At 37.1% G+C, this 8,494-nt stretch overlaps 1 pseudogene; it reads right to left on the reverse strand.

Annotated features, from left to right (window-relative positions):
• Positions 1-6,894: 6,894 nt before the first annotated feature.
• On the reverse strand, positions 6,895-7,143 carry LOC102478397 (COX assembly mitochondrial protein 2 homolog pseudogene; annotated as a pseudogene).
• Positions 7,144-8,494: the final 1,351 nt, after the last annotated feature.

Raw genomic sequence — 8,494 nt, forward strand, 5'->3', positions numbered from 1 at the left:
TATGAGTGACTATACGCCAGCAAACAAGAGAACATGAAGGAAATGGACAAATTTATGGATGCATATAATCTACCAAGATTGAATCAGGAGGACATAGAACACCTGAAGAGACCCATAACAAGCGATGAGATTAAATCAGTAATAAATAACCTCCCAACAAAGAAAAGCCCAGGTCCAGATGGCTTCACTTCTGAATTCTACAAATCTTTTAAGGAAAGTTTTACCCCATTCCTATTCAAATTATTTCTAAATATTTAAAAGGTAGGAAACCTTCCAAATTCATTTATGAAGCCTTCATCATCCTCATTCCCAAAGCAGATAATGACATGACATAAATAGAAAACTACAGACCAATATCTGATGAATATAGATGCAAAAATTCTTGACAAGATACTTGCAAATCCTAACCAACAGCATATAACAAAGATTATTCATCACGACCAGGTAGGCTTTATCCCGGGGATGCAAGGGTGGTTAAACATATGCAAGACCATAAGTATAATACACCATATTAACAGGAAGAAAAATAAAAACCATATGATCATTTCAATTAAGGCAGAGAAAACATTTGATAAAATACAACTTCCTTTCATGATTAAGACCCTCAGTAAGATTGGTATAGAAGGGTTATTTCTCAATGCAATAGAAGCCATACATAAAAAACCTATAGCTCACATCACACTGAATAGGGAAATGCTAAAAGATTTTCCATTAATAACTGGTACTAGACAAGGTTGCCTGCTTTCTCCACTTCTCTTCAATGTAGTTCTCAATGTACTCAGAAAAGAAAGCAAACTAAAGGCATTAGAATAGGCAAAGAAGTGTTGAAAATATCTTTATTTGCAGATAATCTGATGATATACTTGTAAGACCCAAAGGTTTCCATAAAAAATTAAAAAAAAACCTTCTCAAAGTAATAAATGAATACTCTAAAGTGGCTGGATACAAAATCAACATCCAAAAATCTATGCCTTTACCTTTTCTATATATGAACAACAAGTTGAATGAAGTAGATCTGAAGAAAAGAATCCTTTTATAATAGCCACAAAATGTATAAAATACCTAGGGAAAAAGAGATGGGGGTTAGTGCCAGAAGTGGAGTGTGTGGAGAAGAGGGACCTAAGGAAGGACATTTGGAGGAGGGATACAGAGACAGAGCATTGACGGGATGGGGAGGTGTGGTGGTGTTGGTGGAAGATATTTTGATCAACTGGACTGGGGAGAAATGATCACATATTAAAATGTTCACTTTGTAAGCTAAATAATACGACTGAATGTATATAAAAATTTAAAATAAAAAATAATTTAAAGAAAAAGATCCCTAAGGATAAATCTAACTAAGGAAGTCAAAGACCTCTACAAAGAAAACTATGAAAATCTTAAAAACTATATTGAAAATGACATAAAAAATGGACTGACATCCCATGTTCATGATTTGAAAGAATCAATATAATTAGAATGGCAATTCTACCCAGAGTAATCTAAATATGTAATGTCATTCCAATCAAAATACCAGAGACATTCTTTACAGATCTAGAAATGATGATCATAGACTTTGTCTGGAATCAGAAAAGACCTCATATTGCCAAATCAATCCTGCACAAGAAGAGTTGAGTAGGTCACAATATCACTCCCTGATCCCAAGATTTACTATAAAGCTGTGATAATCAAAACAGCATGGTATTGTCACAAACACGGACAGGTGGATCAATGGAATAGAATAGAGGCCCCAGAAATAATCTCCAAAGATTACAGTCAACTTATTTTTGACAAAGAATCCTAGTAAATACATTGGGAAAAGGAAAATCTCTTTAGTAAATAGTGTTGTAAAATCTGGGTATCCACCGGCAGAAAGATGAAACTGAATCCCCAACTTTGACCATTAACAAAAATCAACTCAAAATGGATCAAAGATTTGAAATGCCTCATATTTCAAACTATAAAACACCTAGTGGAAAATACTGGGGAAACTCTGGGAGACATTGGGATAGGCAAAGACTTCTGAAATAAGACTCCCAAAGCACAGGCAACAATCCCTAAAATACACAAGTGGGTCTATATCAAATTAAGAAGTTTTTGCATAGCAAAAGACACAGTAATTAGGGAACCAGCAGTTAGCGTAATGGCTATGTTGCTGGACTCCCACGTAGTCGACCGCGGCTCGCGTCCCAGACCCGGTGGCTTGAAACTCACGCCTGGCGCATGTGCGTGTGTGCCCAAGATCCCGAGAGGAGAATGGAGGAGAAGGGATTGCGGCGTGACCATCCCCCCTGGGGGATGATTTCACACTTTCTGTCTCTATGTCTCTCTCTGTCTGGCGAGTGCATGCGCCCTACAGTGAAAATCTCTCAAAAAAAAAAAAAAGACACAGTAATTAGTGAAAATCAACAGCCCTCACAATAGGAGAATATGTAAAATATGCCTCAGACAAGGGACTGATATCCAGAATACACAGGGAACTCAAGAGGCTTAATTGGAAAAAAAATGATTAAATCAATTAAAAGATGAGTTAAATGAGCGGAACAAAAAATTTCTTTAAGGAAGTCATACGAAGAGCCAAAAAGTATATGAGGAAATGCTCATCATAAGGGAGATGCAGATTAAAACCACAATGAGATAGCATGTAACCCCTGTCAAAATGAAGAAATTTAAAAATACAAAAAGTGATAAGTGTTGGCAGGGATGTGGTGAAAGGGGAACTCACTTACACAGTTGGTGGGAATGTAAACTGGTTCAGCCACTGTGGAAAACAATATGGGGGTTCCTCAAGGATCTGCAAATAGAACTACCATTTGATCTAGCAATGCCACTTTTGGGTATCTACCCAAAGACAGGAGAAAGATCAGTCAGAAAAGCACTTGCACATCAATGTTTATTGCGGCGTTATTCTGGATCGCTAAGATATGGAACCAACCCAAATGTCCACAAATAGATGAATAAATGGAGAAGTGTGCCACATACACTGTATGGAATACTATTCAGCCATTAAAAAAAAGAATACCCTGGTATTTTATAGACAGTGTTAGAATATGGAGAATCTATTGCTGAGTGAAGCAAGCCAGGATATGGAAGAAAGATATTGTATGTGTTCACTTAATATATACCGACTCTCCACATTTTATGGTAGAAATAGAAATACTGGAGTGCATAAAAGTAGTGAAAATAGTTAAGGATGCTGAAGACAGTGTGGAATGGTCGGGAGAAGGGAAGAGTATAGAGAAGGAAAGCAAGAGAGAACAAACAGAGAGACATGATATTAGTGAGACCCAGAAATGGTTTATTACCTATTGATGATAACATGTATAGCATTCTCAACTGGACTCATCTGAGTATTTCATGTTGGATAAATTCTTTTTACAAGTGAAACGATACATAGTGATTGAATATTTTTAAAAATAATGAGAATAATAATAATTAGAAAAAAAAGATACACGATTTGATGATGATGACATGGATATTAATGTCTTTTTCTTGACTGATATGTGTGGTATTCCTGCTTGAAAAATAACTGTAATACACCATAAAGATATATGTGATTCAATGTAATACAAACAAGATTATGATAATAATAAATTAAATTAAATTTAAAAAGCAATGCAGGCAAGAAAAGAATGGTAAAAGGTATTTAAAATTCAACCAAGAATAGTATATACAGCAAGATTATCCTTTTTTAACTTGAAAAATTTCTTTAATATTTTTCATTTTTTTACAATGAATCATTGTATACAAAATGAATACAGCATTCAAAATGAATTTTCCCATCCAGAATACATTGTATATTGGCTCAATCAAAGATGTTATCATACATATTATCATCAACAGATACTTTTCCATTTTGTGTTTTTTAAATATTTTGCTTCTTTCTTTCCCTCTCTTGATTCACACTCTCTACGAACTCTGCCACAGATGAATGGATTGAAAAAGTGTGGCACATATACACTTTGGAATACTGACTTGGTTTTTAAGGCCCATCCATTCCTACACAATTTTTTCAAATGTGCTGTCATTCACTTCAGCTCCTACTCATTCCCCACCACATCACTCAAATGACTCTAAGTTGATAGATGGCAGAGGAACCATATCAATTAGCACCTCAGCCCTCTGTCTGATCCAATTACACTCCTCTGTAATCCCCTTGGCAATCTGTGGCATACATCATTCTCTAGGTTTTGCATTCTACTTCTCTGCTTACTCCTCCCAAATATGGATTTCTTTCTCCTGCCCCTAAATATTTATATACATGTAGAGAAGACTCACAACTGTCAATTTTAGATACTTCTTGGTAGTTAGATGTGCTGAAATGTGAAGAATGATACCAACATTTCACTCTGTAAGACAGTTCATTTGTTTAAATGTTCCACTAAAATGTACTCATATAGTTTAAGAAAATTAAGAGATGTCCAAGTTTCACTCCATTGTATTAAACTCCTGGGGTGGCCTACTGACATTGGCCTATAGGACTTTAAACAATCTTTGCATACTGACATCTCCCAATTCTGTTCCAGTCCAGGGCACTCTAATGAGCTCCTGATCTGAATATCCAGGAGGCTTTAAGCCATCTCTACTTGAATCTTCTACATACCCACCTTGAGATGGAGCACAGTGTACGTATAGGCCCAAACTGAACACCTGACATAGTCTAGAATCTTCCTGAAATGCTACACCTGGTCAGTCACATTAATACTATGCTCAGATTCTCCTCAAATGTAGCCATTATTCTTGATCCCTGAAGTTACTTCTTTAATCAAGGTCTTAATTTCTCATCTAAGTTCAGAGAAAAATCTAGTTGATCTCCCTCAGCCCAATCTTCCTTTTGAGATCCCCTAAACTATCATCTGAAAAATCTTACTAAAATATAAATTGAAACATATCTCTTTTCCAACTAATCATGCTCCCCAAATCATTTTATTTATTTTTTAAGAGAGATCCCCCCCTCCCTTGCAGAGAATGTGTGCTCACTAGGGAAAAAGAGAGAGAGCAAGACAGAAAGTGATAAATCACTCTCAGGGGGTATGGCCACACCTCAATCTCTTCTCCTCCATTCTCCTCTCAGGATCTTAGGCATGCACCCACACACACTAGATGTGAGTTTTAAGTCACTGAAACTGGGACTGGAACCATGGTCGACAACATGAGAGTCCAGAGATGTAAACATTATGCCATCTGCTGGTCCCCATATAATCATTTTAAAATCAATAACTAGTCATCACAGCATTGAAGATTCTAACACAATTAAATGCCATCTGCAAATGTCCTAGTCATGCTAAACCAGCTGGAATTCCCTAGAATGCATCCTATTTTCTCTCATATGTCATGGGTCACTTTTGCAAGTGATCTTTCTTGAAACAGCTCCTTCTTCTTGAAGGCTGGGCATAGATCCGCTTTTCTACATTTTCTATGACATCTACCTAATCATGGCACTTGATGTCTCATCTTCATACCTGTGCTGCCTGACACTCCGAGTGCCTGAACTACCTGTCTTGGAAGAGAGCTCAGAATTAAATCTGCCTTTTCCACCATTGCTTCATCAGTGTCTATTACCTTCCACAAACAAGTGAAGTTCAGCTTTTTTAAGAAGTTTTTGCCATAGGGACATGTCCTTGACAAACAGTGAACGAGGCAATGAGAGGGAGAGTGAGATATCACCCCCCCAGGGTGGAGGGTCATGCCACAGACCCTTCTCCATTCTCCTCCTGGGATCTTGGGCACGCACGCGCACATGCCTAGCATGATGTTCAAGACAGCAAGTCCAGGACACAAATCGTGGTTGGCCATGTGGGAATCCAGCAATTTAATCACTGTGCCTGCCACCTGCTGGCCCTGATGTCCAGCTTCTTAAACATCTTCTGTGATGAGGAAATCACTAAACACAGATACAACAAAGCTTCATGCTGTAAATCATGTACAAAATAATTGCACTGGAAGGAACTTAGAGCTCACAGTTATTTCTCAACTCATTTTTTCTTTTTCTTTGCTTTTTTTTTTTTTAAGAGAAAGTAAAAGGGAGAGATTATTCTCCAGGGGTATGGCCATATAGCAATCCCTTCCTCTCCATTCTCCTCTTGGGAGTTTGGTCACACACACATACACACGCCCAGCATGAACCGTGGTGGGCCATGTGGTAATCTAGTGTTTTAACCACTACACCATCTCTGGCCCCTCTAAACACTGTTCCTAAAATAAAGACCAAGGTCTTCTTGTTGCCTTGTCTAGAAGTCACTGACCAGATTGTCACCTATGTCAGAAATAAGTATCAATAGGAGCACTGGTAGATGACTGCCAGCACTGAGTGTGGGAAGAAGAGCCCTTACTCAGGAGAAAGGAGACACACTGGCCTAAGTTTAATGTCCAGTAGTTAACTGGCACACCCGGTGGCACATTCAACCAAACAGGAAAACAAAGTTTACCAAGATCTAAATCCTAATCAATGCAATGTTATCAATGTTAATATTAAACGTTTAACCTTTTAGAAAATAGCTCTTTAAAAACAATAAAATTAGAACATTGTCATATAGTTATTAAGATTACTAGAATGTCCCCAGATCTCTTTTTGCCCCACATTATGCTTTCAATGTTTAAGACTCAGAATTATCATATGTGAAAAAGGAATACCTAATAGCAACACTCTATCGTAATTGCAGTAGAGTGTAAGAGAAAAGAAAAAAAATGGTTAAAATTATTATTTTGAGAGAGATAAGTTACTCAAATGTTAACTAGCTGTAGATAAAAGGAAGACATATGGCAGAATCCAGAGTTTTCATATTTCTCCATGGCTCAAGTTCTCTTAGGTTACTTTTCATTCAAAGGACTCTGGAGACCAAATAAGACAATTCTTTCAACTATCAACAAGAATCTAGGTCTTCTCTAAGTCGAGGCATCCAGTGAAAATATAATTTATTTTTCAGATTCCACTGGAATATTGAAATGTTTCTTTCTCATGGCATTGCAATGCTCCCTGCTCTTGGTCCTCTTTACCATCTTTACCATGTATTCATTCTTTAAGCATTTTTGCATCTCCCAATCAGGGTGGTTGCAATGACCAAAAAATTTCACAATGTTGTGATTTTCGTAACATTCCTTAAGCAAGTTAATTGAGATGTTGCATTCTTCAGTATGCACTTGTGGCAATAAGTCAGGATGCATCTTTAGAAGAGGGTGATGGATCACAGCAGCACAACCCTACTTGTGCCGCTGTGAGGGCTGAAGTAGGAGTCACAGATGGAAGGCCAGAGCCGAGCTGCTTGGCAGGTGGCAGATGCCTTCTCCACCATCCAAGGTCCATCCTACACAGCCTGCCCCCCTAGATTATCTTTAAATGGGAATAGCAATTGAAAGCATTCTCAGATATTAAGAAAGAAAATCAAACTGAAAGAATTCACCAATACTAGACCAGCTCTACAAGAAGTCCTGAAGGGAATATTTTATCAGGAAAACTAAAGAGAGGCAAACAGAAATGAGATAACAAAATGCAACTAAGTAAATGGCTAACAAAATGTCAGGAATAAGTCTGAAAGTATTAATAATAATGTTAAATGTTAATGGATAAAGTTCTCCTATTAAAATACACAGACTGGCTGAAATGGGTAAAAATATAGAAGCCATATATATACAAAACACACTTCACTGATAGACATATATAGACTACAAATGAATGGGTGGAAAAACATATTCCATGCAAATGGAAACCAAAAAAGAGGCATATGAAAAAATGTTCAACATCCCTCATTGTAAGGGAAATGCAGATCAAAACAACAATGAGATACTACCTAACCCCAGTCAGTATGACTAAGATAAAACAAACAAACAAACAAACAAACAAAAAACAAAGAATAAGTGCTGGTGGGGGTGTGGTAAAAGAGGAACTCAATTATACTGCTTGTGGGAATGTAAATTGGTCCAGCCACTGTGGAGAACAATTTGGAGATTCTTCAAAAATCTACAAATAGAACTACCATATGATCTAGCAATCCCACTCCTTGGTATCTACCCAAAGGACAGAATACTTCATCGGAAAAGTGCTCGCACATCAATGTTTATTGTGGCACTATTCACCATTGCTAAGTCATGGAAACAACCCAAATGCCCATGAACAGATGAATGGATAGAAAAACTATAGCACATATACTCAATGGAATACTATTCAGTCATAAAAAAAAAAAAATCCTAGCTTTTGACAGGAAGTGAATGAATATGGAAGATTTACTGCTGAGTGAAGCAAGCCAGGCTAAGAAGGAGAGGCAGTGTATGTCCCCACTTAGTATATACTGAGTATCCACATTCTATGACTGAAACTAATTGACTAAAGGATATAGAAACACAGTATATAGATGTTAATACCAGATGTAGTGTATGTGAAAGAGGAGGGTCTGAGGAAGGACGTTTAGAAGAAAAATAGGGAGGCAAAACATTAGTGGCACAAAGAAATGTGATATTATCTGTTGAAGGTATTTTATAGTTTTATCAATTGTATTAGAGATAAATGTTCACCTGTTGA

This window comes from Tupaia chinensis, unplaced genomic scaffold, assembly GCF_000334495.1.
Source record: "Tupaia chinensis unplaced genomic scaffold, TupChi_1.0 Scaffold142576_1, whole genome shotgun sequence".
Classification (NCBI taxonomy): domain Eukaryota; kingdom Metazoa; phylum Chordata; class Mammalia; order Scandentia; family Tupaiidae; genus Tupaia; species Tupaia belangeri.